Source organism: Vipera ursinii, assembly GCF_947247035.1.
Source record: "Vipera ursinii genome assembly, chromosome: 1".
Classification (NCBI taxonomy): domain Eukaryota; kingdom Metazoa; phylum Chordata; class Lepidosauria; order Squamata; family Viperidae; genus Vipera; species Vipera ursinii.
Window position 1 is genome coordinate 41,907,674 of NC_139512.1, and position 16,385 is coordinate 41,924,058.

At 38.8% G+C, this 16,385-nt stretch overlaps 1 protein-coding gene across 3 annotated transcripts in view; it reads left to right on the forward strand.

Annotated features, from left to right (window-relative positions):
- Positions 1–14,243: 14,243 nt before the first annotated feature.
- TC2N (tandem C2 domains, nuclear) overlaps positions 14,244–16,385 on the forward strand; it is a 46,045-nt gene continuing 43,903 nt past the window's right edge. For 2 of the 3 annotated variants that reach the window (XM_083379492.1, XM_083379494.1), the window contains exon 1: positions 14,244–14,385. The gene's annotated coding sequence lies outside the window, so the exon portion shown is untranslated. Of the gene's footprint in view, positions 14,386–14,865; positions 15,020–16,385 lie in introns of those variants that run through there. The other variant, XM_083379493.1, reaches the window with a different exon arrangement.

The window sequence follows — 16,385 nt, forward strand, 5'->3', positions numbered from 1 at the left end:
GTTATTTCACATATTAATTTTATTTTGGAGCATACAAAGTAATTTTTGTAGATGCTCATAGTTTTTGATTATGAGAATTTCTATGCAACTTCATTCAAATGACACTAAGTACCATATAAAGATCGACAATAAATAGCAATATAACAATGCATCAAAAATTAAATTGTAATTCCCTGTCATTAATATATTATACACAACACCTTCTTTCTCTTATAACCAGGAAAAACAGTGACATTTCCAGAAAATTCCTATGGCTCCTGTTAATATTGGAAAGAATTGCAGAAGCTATACTATTCATACTTTATCTAATATTGTTGTTGTTAGCTGCAGTCATGTCCGACCCATCGCAATACCATGGACGTTCCTCCAGGCCTTCCTGTCCTCTACCATTTTCTGGAGTCCATTTAAGCTCATGCCTACTGCTTCAGTGACTCCATCCAGCCACCTCATTCTCTGTCGTCCCCTTCTTCTATTGCCCTCAATCTTTCCCAGCATTAGGCTCTTCTTCAGTGAGTCCTTCCTTCTCATTAGGTGGCCAAAGTATTTGAGTTTCGACTTCAGGATCTGGCCTTCTAAAGAGCAGTCAGGGTTGATCTCCTCTAGGACTGACCGGTTGTACTAATACATATATATAGGTATGTATAGGTATAGGTATAAAGGTATATAGGTATATATATGTATATATGTATATGTGTATATGTGTATATGTGTATATGTATATATGTGTGTATATATATATATATATATATATATATATATATATATATATATATATGTATATATGTATATATGTATATATGTATATATGTATATATATATATATGTGTGTGTGTGTGTGTGTGTGTGTGTGAAATGTTAACTATTTAGATTACCTTGCTAGGCCCCAAACATGGGGCAAATCTTTATTTCCTGTTTTCAGCCTATCTTGAAGGCCATCGAACAGGCTGTAGTCACACCGGACAGTTCATATATTTGTGTAAATTAGTAACAAAGAATTAAGGGAGACTGAAATGGCCTTCAAGATAGGCTGAAAACAGGAAATAAAGATTTGCCCCATGTTTGGGGCCTAGCAAGGTAATCTAAATAGTTAACATTTGACACATATCTCCCCTTGCAGAAAGCTAACAGAGCGAGAGAGATCCTGTGGCTCAAGAGGTAAATACACTGCCTAATGTGCAATCAGCCCAGGTTCGAATCTCAGAAGGGTATGGCTGACTGATGAAGACTAAAGAGTCAGAAATGCATTTCAGTCTCCCTTAATTCTTTGTTAGTAATTTACACAAATGTGTGTGTGTGTGTGTGTGTGTGTATGTATATGTATATGTATATATGTCAAATACTTGTTAACTATTTAGATTACCTTGCTAGGCCCCAAACATGGGACTAACAAAGAATTAAGGGAGACTGATATGCATTTCAAACTTATTAGTTTTCATCAGTCAGCCATACCTTTCTGAGATTCGAACCTGGGCTGATTGCACATTAGGCAGTTTTTTTTACCTCTTGAGCCACAGGATCTCTCTCGCTTTGTTAGCTTTAGAAGCAAGGGGAGATATGTGTCAAATACTTGTTAACTATTTAGATTACCTTGCTAGGCCCCAAGAGGTGGCTCAAGAGGTAAAAACAGCTGCCTAATGTGCAATCAGCCCAGGTTCGAATCTCAGAAGGGTATGGCTGACTGATGAAAACTAATAAGTTTGAAATGCATATCAGTCTCCCTTAATTGTTAGTAATTTACATAAATATATGAGCTGTCACCGGTGTGACTACTGCCTGTTCGATGGCCTTCAAGATAGGCTGAAACAGGAAATAAAGATTTGTCCCATGTTTGGGGCCTAGCAAGGTAATCTAAATAGTTAACCAGTATTTGACACATATCTCCCCTTGCTTCTAAAGCTAACAAAGCGAGAGAGATCCTGTGGCTCAAGAGGTAAAAACAACTGCCTAATGTGCAAGCAGCCCAGGTTCGAATCTCAGAAGGGTATGGCTGACTGATGAAAACTAATAAGTTTGAAATGCATATCAGTCTCCCTTACTAAGGTACCACTGTACCTGCTCTACATTGAATGTTATCCTTCCCATTATATATGATAATGTTACAAAGCCCTTCATAGGTAATTATCTATTTCCTTCCCGGTTCATATAAAACTATCAGTTGAAACACATCATCTGGGTACACTAGTTTGTTGGAACAGGTACAGGTACTGGTAAATAAATAGCTAGAACATATGAAGGGCTGAAAATGAGAAGTCAATTAAGTGCTTAAAGATGCATGCCACAGAATTGCTTTCTGATTTTGATGGAGGGAATATTTCAACTTCCCGTGTCAGTTTGCATATGGCAGGCATGCACTGAAAGTCAAATTGATCTCTAAACTGCTATGAAAAAATGCCTTCTCATGCCTGAGAATAAAAATAAGGCATTAATGGCCAAGCATCAGAATAATTGCAACAGAAAGACACCTCCAGGCAATAGGATGTTGGCAGATTTGAAAAGGCACAGCAAAGTAGCAAAGTAGCAGAGGAGCAAATTAGCTAAGCCAGGAGGAGCAAAGTAGCCCTTGCTGATTGGACCCTCTTTGTTTTTAAACTGCCAGAGGCTTCTGGGAAAAGCTACAATACTGTGAGTTAAGAAGGTGGGTGGAGGAGCAAAGTAACTAAGCCCTTGCTGATTGGACCCTCTGTTTTTAAACTGCCAGAGGCTGCTGGGAAAAGCTACAATACTGTGAGTTAAGAAGAAGGTGTCTGAAAAAGCAAAGTAGTGGCCCACGTGCCTAACGGCGTGCAAATCTTATAGCTAAAAATAAAAAATAGTGGTGGTACATTCAGGGCAAGTGCATCTGAGATTCCTTTCATCTCAGCATGTCTGGTCCTTCTACTCTACTGAGCCTCTGCGCTATCAGCCCCCTCTACCGCAAAGATCCTTCAGAAGGGCAGTGTGGACATCCGTGGGATCTGGCAGGGTGAGAGCTGTGAACCATAAACCCAAAGCTTTCACTGAGTCCCTGTATAACAGAAAAGAGGAGGTGGAGTTGCTCTCTATATAAGAAATAACTTTATCTCTACAGAAATAGAGCACAACAATGATGAAAACTGTACACTTGAATGCATTTGGGTCAATATAAAAGGGGAAAAAATGACATTGCCATAGGTGTGTACTATAGGCTGCCCAACCAGAGGAAATAGATGAACTTTTTGCTAGTCAGCTAACTAAGGTATGTAGGAAGCACATCACAATAGTAATGGGGGACTTTAATTACCCTGATATCAACTGGGAGACAAACTGTGCACCAAGTGGAAGATCATATAGATTCCTGACAAACCTAGCAGACAACTTTCTCTCCCAAAAAGTAGAGACGGGAACTAGGGGATTAGCCATATTGGATTTAATTCTCACTAACAGAGATGAAATGATAGAAGGTGTCAAAGTCACAGGAACCTTGGGGGGAAGTGATCATGCAATATTGGAATTCAACATTATGGAAGCACAAGCAATAGAACACAGTCAAACTAGAGTCTTGGACTTTGAAAGAGCTAATTTCAATAAACTTAGAGAGACCTTGGGAAGAATTCCATGGATGAGAATCCTAAAGGGGAAAATAACTCAAGAAGCTTGGGAAATTTTGAAAAGTTAGATATTAAAGGCCCAGTCTAGCACAATACCAACAAAGAAGAAAAATAACAGCTCTCAAAAGAAACCAGCATGGCTGCATAAAGAACTCTCTGATGAATTGAAAGATAAAAAGGACAAGTATAAGAAGTGGAAAGAGGGGCACATAACTAAGGCAGAATATCAGCAAATAGCCCGTGCCTGCAAAGATGAAGTGAGGGAAGATAAGGCTCAAAATGAACTAAGGCTTGTGACCAAAAAAAAGCTTCTTTCAACATGTAAAAAACAAGAAAAAAGTGAAGGAAATGATTGGTCCATTAGTGGGGGAAAGTGGCAAGAAGGTGACAAGCAACAGGGAGAAAGCAGAACTATTTAATTCGTTTTTTGCATCTGTCTTTACACAAAGGGGAAAAAAACAGTCCAACCTACCAAAAACAGTGCCATAAAAAACAGAATAGAAACGCAAGTTGAGATAGGCAAGAAAATGGTAAGTGAACAGCGACGGATACCACGAAGCCTCCTCCCAGAAGGTAACAAGGAAAACAGGTGGTGAAGAGGATGTGTAGTGTCCCAGATAATCTTACGGACCCTGTTCAAACAACACTTCTGTGCTATGTCCTGGATGGAGGGGAGGGAACTGCCAATGATCTTTTCGGCCATCCTAACCACTCTCTGCACCACCTTCCTGTCTGAAGCAGTGATGCTTCCAAACCAGACTGTGATGCTGTATGACAGGATGTTCTCGAGCACTAGAGCACACAACACAAAAAGAAATAATGATTCCAGGTAACAGGAAAATGAAAAAAACAATATAATCCTATAAATTAAATCAGAAAGTTTTTTAAAAAAGAAATATTTCTTTAAAAAAAGATCTATTTCTCTATCTATTTACTATGATAGATAACATACTATTAATCTGCAGAATTTCATATAATAATAATAATAATAAGTTGGAAGTTAGCAGTTCGTTTATTGACTGTTCAGTTACAACAGCATAGCAAAGTGATTTGTGACCATTTTTCAATAACAACAACAACAACAATAATAATAATACCTGAACAAACTGACCAACAAACTGACCAACCAGCGGAAGAAGCCACCACACAGGATGAAGATTCCCCTGTGCAACAACTCGAAAGTGTAGAGCAGACATGTCAAACACAAGGCCCGGGGGCCGGATCCGGCCCGCAAAGTGGTTTCATGTGGCCCGCGAAGCCATCCTGGAAACAGTGAGGGAACAGCCCCCACTGCCTTGGCCCTGGCCCAGAGACCCTCCTTCTGCCAGAGATCCTCAGATCTGTCCCACTCCTGCTCAGGCACCCTTGACAGGCACCCTTGATGCGAACGATGTAGAGCTGTCCACGCCCACCCAGTAGGCCATACGCACTCTAGCCACGCCCAGCCAGTAGGCCACACCCACCCTGGCCATACCCACCTGGCCCCCTGAGGGCAACCGCAATGCTGATGCGGCCCTCAATGAAATTGAGTTTGACACCCCTGGTGTAGAGCTAAGTAATCTAGCAAAAGTGCTGAAAGAAAAGATTGAAAACCACATCAAAGAAAACACAGAAAGAAAAAGACTGCCTGCCATCCATGAAGTGCATAGCAAACGAGTGAAAGATCTACTAAATGCTGTGAACAACATTTTAACTTCCATCCCATCCAGCACACTGTATGAAACAAACCAACTAATGTACAGTACAGCCGCCGTTATAGCTGCAGAATTGGGTGATAAAATGCCAAAAAAGAAACCCACTGGAACACCAAAGAGGAAAATTCGACTTGAAAATAAAACAAGAAAACTACAAGGAGATGTCAGCAAATTGAAATACTTGAAAGAAGGAAAACTAAAGAACGAAAAGCTGAAAAATAGTTTATACAAAAAATATAATCTGGAGGAAACAACAATAACAGAAATCATGGAAGATCTAAAACTGCATGTAATAGCAACAGCAAAGAAAATTGAAAGATATGAAGGACGAATAAAACAATATCGTGAAAACGTCCAGTTCAGAAGAAACCAGCACCTCTTCTATCGGTCACTTGATGAAAATAAAGTCCAAACTACTGTTCAACCACGTAAAGAAAAAACCTTAAGCTTTTGGAAAGAACTGTGGGAAAACCCAGTGGAACATAATAAAACTGCCTCCTGGATCAAAGATATCCAAAAACAAGCAACACAAAACAAAATGGAGAATATTGTAATAACCACTGATATGGCTGCAAAACAAGTAAAGAAGGTCAACAACTGGAGTGCACCTGGCCTGGCCGAGCTGCATGGATACTGGTTGAAACACCTTACCAGCCTCCATCACCGCATGGCCACTCAGTTTGATGAAATACTTCAAAATGCCACAAGTGAAGAATGGTTAACAGCTGGTCGAACATACTTGATAATGAAAGACCCTGAAAAGAGCACAGAACCAAGCAACTACCACCCAATTACTTGTCTGCCAACAACGTTCAAACTTTTTACAAGAATACTGGCAAATTCAGTATTCAATCATGTGACGGAAAACAATTTGTATCCAGCAGAACAAAAAGGAAATTATAAAAAATCAAGAGGAACAAGAGATCAGCTGCCTATTGACAAAATGGTACTTAAAAATGCAAAATGACGAAAAACAAATTTAAATATGGCGTGGATTGATTACAAGAAAGCATTTGACTCATTACCCCACAATTGGATTAATGCATGTCTGGAAAACTTTGGAATGAGCAAAAACATCTATACATTTTTAAAGCAAATATGCAAAAATGCAAAACAGTTCTAACAGCAAATGAGGAGAACATTGGTGAAATCAACACCAGACGAGGAATCTTCCAAGGGGACTCACTTTCACCACTACTGTTCAACTTCACATTAATTCCATTGACAATAATATTATGAAACACAAAACTGAGATACCACATCTCAAGCCAGCATGGCAAGATAAACCATCTACTATACATGCATGTGGTAGAGGACAGGAAGGCCTGGAGGAACATTGTCCATAGGGTCGTGATGGGTCGGACACGACTTTGCAACTAACAACAACAACAATACATGGATGACTTAAAACTGTATGCGAAAAGCCACACTGAACTTGAATCAATACTCAATGCAGTTCAACTGTTTAGCAGTGACATCAGAATGGACTTTGGACTTGGAAAATGTGCTATATTATCCATGCAATGAGGAAAAGTGGGAAAAATAGAAGGAATAGAACTGGGAAACGGAAGTATTATGAAAGCACTAGCAAAGGATGATGGTTACAAATACCTAGGCATATTGGAAGCAGATAACATCTTGAATGGAAAAGTCAAAGAGTCAACACAAAAGGAATACATCAGAAGACTCCGCAAAATACTAAAATCAAAGCTGAATGCTGGAAATATAATTAAAGCCATTAATACATGGGCAGTCTGTGAGGCTGTGAAAACAGAGAGCATTATCAAAATAACAGAAACAAAGGCTGAATATAAGGAAAAACGGCTGGATGATAGATTAAATAGATGGAAAACCAAAGCTTTGCATGGACAACATTTGAAAAACATTGAAGGAAAATGTGACAACAACTTGACATGGGCATGGCTTAAGATGAGAACCATCAAGAAACAGAAGGCTTAATACTGGCTGCTCAAGTACAAGCACTACAAACTACAGTAATGCCATGAAAGCGAAGATACAAAAATCTACTGACAATCCAAATTGCCGACTTTGCAACAACAAAGCTGAAACTGTTTCACATTTAATACGTGAGTGCAGCAAAATTGCCCAAACTGATTACAAAGCTAGACATGACCAAGTTGCTAAACTAATCCACTGGGCATTGTGTAAAAAATACGACTTGCCTGTGACCGAAAAGCCGTGGGAACATAGGGTAGAAAAGGTTGTCAAAAATGAGAGGGTAAAGATCTTGTGGGACTTACGAATACAGACAGATCACCATTTGGAACACAACACGCCAGATATCACAGTTGTAGAGAACCGAAGCATACAGCTGATTGATATCACTGTACCAGGAGATGCCAGAGTCGAAGAAAAAGAACTGGAAAAAATTACGAAATACCGGGACCTGGCCATTGAAACTGCGCCATTATGGATGAAACGCGTAACAGTGATACCCATTGTCATCGGGGCACTGGGAACTATGTCCAAAAACCTTACAAAACACATCAAGAAATTGCAACTTCCTGCAATAACTCCAGAAAAGCTACAAAAAACTGCGCTACTCGGATCATCTTACATTTTAAGGAGATACCTAGTTGATACCTAGGATGCCGGCAGCAGCCCGTGTCAACCATTAGTGCCAGTCAACTTGAGAGTTCAGTTGACTGAGTTTCATGTTTTATGAATAAAAGTTTTATAATAATAATAATCTGCAAGAAATATCATTTGCCTGTAAGCAAGAACTGGTGGGATCATAAAATAGAGAAAGTCATAGAAAATGATAAAGTTAAACTGCTCTGGGACTTCAGAATTCAAACAGAAAAGCACCTGCAACATAACACCCCAGACTTAACTATTGTCGATAAGAAAGACAAAAAAGTCTGGATAGTGGACGTGGCAGCGCCTGGAGACAGCAGAATAGATGAGAAAGAACTGGAGAAGATAACAAAATACAAAGACCTACAAATAGAAAAGAAAGACTGTGTCAAAGGCAAGCAAGGGTAGTGCCAATAGTAATAGGCGTCTTGGGTGCAATCCCAAAACAAATGGAGCACCACTTGAACACCATCACATCAAGGTTGACTCAGCCTTCCATCCTTCCGAGGTAGGTAAAATGAGGACCCAGATTGTTGGGGGCGATAAGATGACTTTGTAATAATGCTGCTGGGGGGGGGGGGGAAAGCCCTAATAAGCAGGCATATACATAGAATGAAGGCTATTGCTAAGCACATTGATTTGTGCTTCTTAGATTGTAAGCCGCCCTGAGTCTTCGGAGAAGGGCGGGATATAAGTGGGATAAAAAAATAAAAACCATCAGCATTTACAAATTTGCCATTAGTCAATAGCAAAAGGCGGCCTTACTAGGAACTGCTTCCATCCTGCAACGATATCTGTAATCAAACATCCACATCTGCCTATCCCAGGTCCTTGGTAAAGACTCAATAGGTAAACAAAAATTCCAAATCCAGTCTGAACATCTGGCTGTGCGAATAATAATAATAATAATAATAATAATAATAATAATAATAATAATAATAATAATAATAATGAGTTGGCAGGGACCTTGGAGGTCATCTAGTCCAGCCCCCTGCTCAGGCAGGAAACCCTATACCATTTCAGGCAAATGGCTGTTCAGTCTCTTCTTAAAAACTTCCAGTGTTGGAGCATTCACAGCTTCTGGAGGCAGGTTGTTCCACTGATTAATTGTTCTAACTGTCAGGAAGTTTCTCCTTAGTTCTCGGTTGCTTCTCTCCTTGATTTCCATCCATCCGTTGCTTCTTGTCCTGCCTTCAGGTGCTTTGGAGAATAGCTTGACTCCCTCTTCTTTTGGGCAGCCCCTGAGATAATGTAACACTGCTATTTTGTGCCCCTTCCTCCTTCTCTTCATTAGACTATTAGACATACCCAATTCCAGCAACCGTTCCTTATATGTTTTAGCCTCCAGTCCCCTAATCATCTTTGTTGCTCTTCTCTGTACTCTTTCTAGAGTCTCAACATCTTTTTTACATCGTGGTGACCAAAACTGGATGCAGTATTCCAAGTGTGGCTTTATCAGGGTGTTATAAAATGTATTAACACTTCACTTGATCCTGATTCTATCCCTCTATAAATGCAGCCTTTTGCAACATTCCCACTGTCACATGATTCTAATTCAGATTCTTGGCAACCAGTTTATATTTATGATGGTTGCAGAGTCCTGGGGTCATATGATCACCTTTTGTGACCTTCTGACAAGCAAAATCACTGAGGAAGCCAGATTCAGTTAACAACAGTTTTACTAACTTAACAATTACAACACTTCACTTAACAACTGTGGCAAGAAAAGTCGTAAAATGGGGCACCTAACAAATGTTTCACTTAGAAACATGAGTTTGGGGCTCAATTGTGATCATAAGTCAAGGACTTCCTGTATTTCAGTGCTGTGATTCAATTTTAAATAATGAACTGAAAGAAGTTGCAAGGACTCAGGCAGTTTAGATACTGAAAAACTACTCGAACATCATTAGCTTTGACAAAATCATCATCAATCAATTGCAAAAAGCAGCTTTATAGTTACACCAACATCTGTCTATCCCAGGTCCTTGGGAAGGATAGGTGGATAAAAATGCCAAATCCAATCTAAACATCTGGCTGTGACGAACCATAATAATAATTAAACTAGCCAATCAGAATTTTATTGTCCAGTCTTGCTGCTTCATCAGTTCAAAACTAACTGCTGACAATTTTTTAAAATAAATATTGAGAGTCAAGGATACAAACATTCTTCAAAGTGTATATGAAAAATTATTGTCATGGTCCAGAGATTAAAAATGAGATAACATGATCATTATATAGAACAGTATAAAATACCTTGTCTTTCAAATCTGAAAATAATCACTAATTATATTTCTTTCCAGTTCTTTATTGTGGATCAGTGATGCCTTAATCAAGTGTTACATGAAGCCAGTTTTGTAACTGTTCAAAACTAGGACCAAATGTGTCTCTCTCACACATTTGTGATATCACTGACCACACCCCTGAATTCCTCAGAGGTCAGAAATATTTTTTAAGTATAATGTTCTGCTGATTTATGTCTTTAGGCCTGTCTATGGATGAAGCTGTCTACATTGCTACACAGAAACAATAGTTGGTCTGAATTTACAGTGAGCCATCATTGTTTTGCAATAAAGAAATCCACATACAGTATTAAAAACTAATTTCGGAGACACTTGAATTGCTTTGTGAATTTTGCTTTCATTGTTAAAATATGTGCAATAACAGCCACACAGCATACCATACTTTACAGATAGGTTTTCTTTGCATTGTTCGATCTCTGTGCTGTGAAAATATATCAAACAATGTCCTCTGATATGACAGGTGAAAATAACTGCAGCAAACCTTTATTGTATAATAAGTTTTAAACTATATCTTATTGACAGAGCAGATTCTGTTCCTAGTATCATAGGAAGCTCAAAAACATAGTTTATTTCAATGCTACCAAACACTAAAAGCAAAAAAAGCAAAATGAACCCCAAGTATAACTGTTGTTGTAATACACTGAAAAACAAATTAATCACATTGAGAATACAAACTATTTTGTTCATTGCCTGATGTCAATCAAAAAATGTTAATAAATGTGTCATTTGCATAATGTCTGCAGCTCTGCTGGAAATCTTAGAGAACCATCAGGCAAAGGAGATGGTCTAGTTTTATAATAAAGTATAAGTGGTTTTTTAATTCAGTTACATGAATCGAAATTATTTTAATTATCCCATTGTATAAAACTTGGACAAATGTTCAGACTGATAATATTCCCTTAATAGTTTTACTGCTCATATAAACACCATTTCATACACACACACAAAAAACCCCCACAGAATTCTAAATCAATAATAGTTAATCTGTTTTACCATAAATGGCAGTTAACACAATTCTACAAATAAAGCCATGGCCTTGTAATAACATGATTTGCAGTTGGCTTAGAACTAATGTCTTTCTATCCACCAAATCTTTTTCTACTTGAAATATTCAATACATGAATGAAGTAGAAGTACTTTAACAAAATCACTTCCATAGCAATAGCAATGGCACTTAGACTTAATATACTGCATCACAGCGCTTTACAGCCCTCTCTAAGCGGTTTACAGAGCCAGCCTTTTGCCCCCAACAATCTGGGTCCTCATTTTACCAACCTCGGAAGGATGGAAAACTGAGTCAACCTTGAGCCTGGTGAGAGTCAAACTGCAGAATTGCTGGCATAGCATCACTATTTTCACTTTCCAAATTCTAAGAAATATGTGTCAATGTTTCAACTGACCTCAATTTTTCAAGAACAATACATGATCCAACCACTTGTTCTGATCATTAGGAGAACATAAACATCGGCATCCAGGCAGTGTCCCACTCCCCCTTCCAGTTCCATAATTCATATTGTGTTCATTGCTTTGTTTTTCTGGAAAAACTTAACAGGTCACTGTGAGAAGGACCTTCAAATTCTCTGCTTGGTTAGAAAGAGGTAAATAAAAAGCAGGATGATGCTGAGGTGGCTTAATTTAATGGGAGGAGGGAGAGGTCAGGAACTGGGAAACTAGCAAAAACAATAGTCCCATCAATGGAAAACTGTCCACACCCTAAACTCTGCAAAGCTTCAACTTTCAGGCTCCAAGCCAGCTGCAGCAATAAATTTCATCTCTACACATTCAATCTTATGTTCAAGAAATTTCTTATGACAGAATTTCACAAATGTGACACTAGATGTATGTATTCATAAAAGATTTGCAGTACACAGAAATCAAAGTACAGTATCTTGAACCCTTTGAGTATCCCCTTACTTAACGTTTCCTGGGATGGCGCTGTTGCTATTGCAGCCTACTAAAAGATACAACTTAAGGCAGTGTTGATATGTGAAGCACGTGTACTCAATTCCATTTGTCTTCTAATCTGAAGCACTGCACATCACAATTTGAAGCTTTAAATTCTTTCAGATTAACAAAAAATTGGGAATTCTCTTCACAATTTTAGGAAATACCTGTTCAACATTGGAGTAGCATTTCTCTTTTGCCTCACAATAGTACTTCCAGCTCCTCCAGGGTCATTCCTTACCCCAACAAATATTAAGTAGTATTGAAATAGAACCAATAATAGGTTTAGATGTACTTTAGAAAAACAACTTGATTATTTTCAGCAATGAAAATTTCAGTCATGAAATGTCTTGAAGCCACATAGAAAACAATGGCATTTTTTCATATAACCATATACACACATACTGTATGTTTCAAATGGAAACTGATGAAACAAGGAAGGAATTAGTTCTAAGTATCCTTGTAACAACCCATCTCTATTTTACAATACTATTTTTGTCACTTGCCTTTTTTATTTTGGGTCAAAATATTTGTCAAGGACAGAGTCCATTGCCACATAATGAGGCCTGAGGTTAAAACTCATCTGAAAAATCAGATTTATTATTATTGTACAGTGAAAAATTAAAGAACATATTTCTTCAGGAAGTGATATTTAAGTGTTAGAAATTGTTTTTGCTTAAGAGTTAATCAGGTGAAAATCTCTCTTGCAACAAAATCAACTCCTGATGATCATGGACTTGTAATTTTCTTAACAATACAGAAATGTTTTTTCACTGTCACCTTTTGCAATTTTTACATCCAGTCTAGTCTACATCTCTGGGATTTCTAAAGAATTTGGACTAATCTTACAGTTAAAGACAGACATACTCAGACCTGGTCACCGTCATTTACCTATTTAAACTGTTTTTTTTATAAATAATGATCTTTATTTTTCAAGACAGAAATGGTGTATATAATTGTTGACAACTTTTGTATGTTTCTGTAAGATATTATATATGTGTGTGTGTGTGAAATATTTGTCAAGTCATTTGAATATGCCTTGCTAATTAACTCTTTCTTTCCTGTTTGGCCTAACTCAAGGCTATCTACAGGATATAGTCACAACTTATGACAGCTCATTATTTGTGTAAATTATTCAAATTGCTAATAAAGAATTTTTTTAGGGAGGCTGAAATGATCATTTCGAACTTCTTATGATGAGAACATAAGAAGTTCGAAATGATCACTTCAGCCTCCCTAAAAAAAATTCTTTATTAGCAATTTGAATAATTTACATACATATACATATACATATACATACATACTACATACACACACACACACACACATATATATAATATACATACATATATATATATATATATATATATATATATATATACACATATATATATTCATTTACAGCCTGAACAGATTTTGTTGTATTCTTTGATTAATTTCCTTTAAATTCTTATGTTTTTTATTTTTCTTTCCACTTCCAGGAGTTTGAAATGTTCTAATATTACTTTGCTCTTGACTTCTGAAGTGAAACTTAAATCCATCAATATAATCTACACTCCTGCCATCCCACTTTAAATTTTACATTAGTGAGTTAGTCTGTAGAAGTGAGACGTAGTCTTTTAATAAAATGTATTTGTTACGAAAGGACTTTTGCCTACCATAGGTTTAACACTCCCAATAAGTGCCGGAGTTCACATTAAGCTAAACAAAGAAAGCCCTATTATGGCTTAGCCACTGAACACAGCCATTATGTTTGTTCTGCAAATCACAAGTACCTAAGGTGGCAACTCTGTTCTCTTTGTCCCCGATTTAAATAATCACTAGCTGACCACGATATGCTGCCTTTCCCTAAATCCTGCAAACGCGGGAATTCCAATATTTGCAGATCAAAACCTGCCTAGCTTTGGGGCCTATACAAGAGGATCACAACCAGTTTAAAAAGAAGAAAAAGTCAGAAGCGCTTAAGGAATTTAGAAGCTTGAAGCCTCAGGAATCAATTCGGGAGCGGGAGGGCAATTACACCTGCCTGCAACCTTCCGGGGAGGAAACCAGACTCGTTTTTGCGAAAGGGCAATAATAATTTACCAAGAAAGGGAACAAAAAAAAACAACCCAGCACACCACACTCACAGCCTGAAAACCTGTTCTGTTACTCAGATGAAGAGGCAACGTTGCACGGAGTGGGTGAGACTCCGGAGAATTCAAACCAAGGAGGTCGAGAGACCGGAGCCCAACTAACCCGGTCGGCGGGAGCGAAGAAAAGGGTCCGTGAACCCCGGGAAAGGTCAGAAAAGGCGCCAATTTGCCAGCTTAAAAAAATTGCTGGCAGCGACCTACGGGCAACTGAGCGCAAAACTTGAGGAAAGCGATTTGCCTTTCCAAACCGCTTTTGGAGGCGGCAAGCTGCCCGCCGTTGAAAAGGCCAGCACGAAGTGTGCCCGGGGGGCGGTTAATTCCTAACACTTCGGGCAAAACCGACGTAGAGGGCTAAACCGGGGGAGGAAAGAAAAGAGGGGAGAGAGAGAGAGAGAGAAAGAGAGAGAGAGAAATTACACGTTGGCGGAAGAAGAGCACATTCTTTACTCTGCAACCCCGAAGGAAAAGAAGTTTTCTCCTGCGGGGTGCAGAAGCCCTCCTCCTCGGCCACTCGGGCGCTGGCCGTTTGTTCTCCCGCTCGGGCGAAGGGGACTCGCGTCCGCCCGGAAAGCAAAGGCTGCGGCCGAGGCTGGTGCGCACGCCCGGGGAGGAGTCAGGCATTTGTGCCCCAAGGGCTGAGGCGCGCTTCCCTGCCTGCCGCTTTGCCTGTGGCGGGACTTGCGCTGGAGAACAGAAGCGAAGAGACGGACCAGGAAAAGAAGCCAGGACCGGCGGCGTTTATTGCCGGCCGGCCGTCCCGAACAGTAGCTTCCTGGGTCGCGGTGAGTTTTCTGAATGAGGTGGCCGAAAAGGGAATCGGGACTGGGTTAGCGGAGTCAGATAATTTAATAAATAATAATAATAATAATAATAATAATAATAATAATAATAATAATAATAATAATAATAATAATAATAATATAATACACGAAGCCGGCCTGATACCGGCATTAATAAGGAGCGCTGCATAGGATTGACTCAAGAGATTAGGGTGCGATTCGGGGAAATGTGCCAGAAGAAGAAGCGTCTCCAACTAAGCAGGACACTATTTTCTTGGTCTGGGAGAAAATTGGTCTTTCTTGCTTTGGAAGCATTTGGAAAGCATTTCTTGCCGATACCTTAAAGCAGGGGTCTTCAAACTTGGCCCTTTTGTGACTTGTGGACTTCAACTCCCAGAATTCCTCAGCCAGCATGGCTGGCTGAGGAATTCTGGGAGTTGAAGTCCACAAGTCACAAAAGGGCCAAGTTTGAAGACCCCTGCCTTAAAGCTTCTCTGAAATGAATTACTTTAGTGTTGTATCTCCGTTATTCATTCACTTTAGCTTGTTTTGAGCTGTCAACCTGTGGCTGTTTTGGCATCACATAGACATAGAGCCTCACACTAGCCAACAACACTTTTTACTGGGGTGGGCGAACCCAGCCTGTTTGATTAACGTTTCCGGAATATATTGCTTTCTCCTAAATGTGTCAGTCTTTGTATTCTACACTTTTTTGTACAAAACCTAATATTTTAAAAGCAATAGAATTCTAACCAATCCCATGTTTGCTACAGTAAAGCTAGCGATCGCTTAATTTTCTTGTATTAATGTGTTCGACCCCTTTAAATGCTAACCCTGCCAACTACAAAGGAATAACTGAGTTTGAATTTTACCAACAGGACTTAGATGTGTCCTGAGTTAACATCTTCATTTATTTTAATTGGGCAAGAGACCTTAGATTATAATATTTATAATGTGCAAGCTAATCAATTAAAACATTATAGATTTTACCCAGTCTGTGTGATAAGAAATGCTAATGTCATATAGGCTTTATACCCAAAACTCAATTATTTTACATCTCAGAATGAGCTGTTATATAGGGTAACCAAAATTCAGATTTCAGCTAGATGACAGCACAGAGGTAGGATTATCTGTGTCATTGTTGCCATTAAATGGTCCTCCAGATTTTTCCAATTCTGATGTGGCTACTCTGCTGATTGATTGTAACCAATCCTTTTCAATCTTAAAATGTGCTGATAAGAGGAGAATTAAAAAAAGATGTAAGATACATCATAGTTAACTTTAAAAGGTGTCTTTCCCTTCTAATGGCTATATGTATGCAATATGGTAGATATAAACAGTTCTGTACAAACCACTAAAGTGATATTCA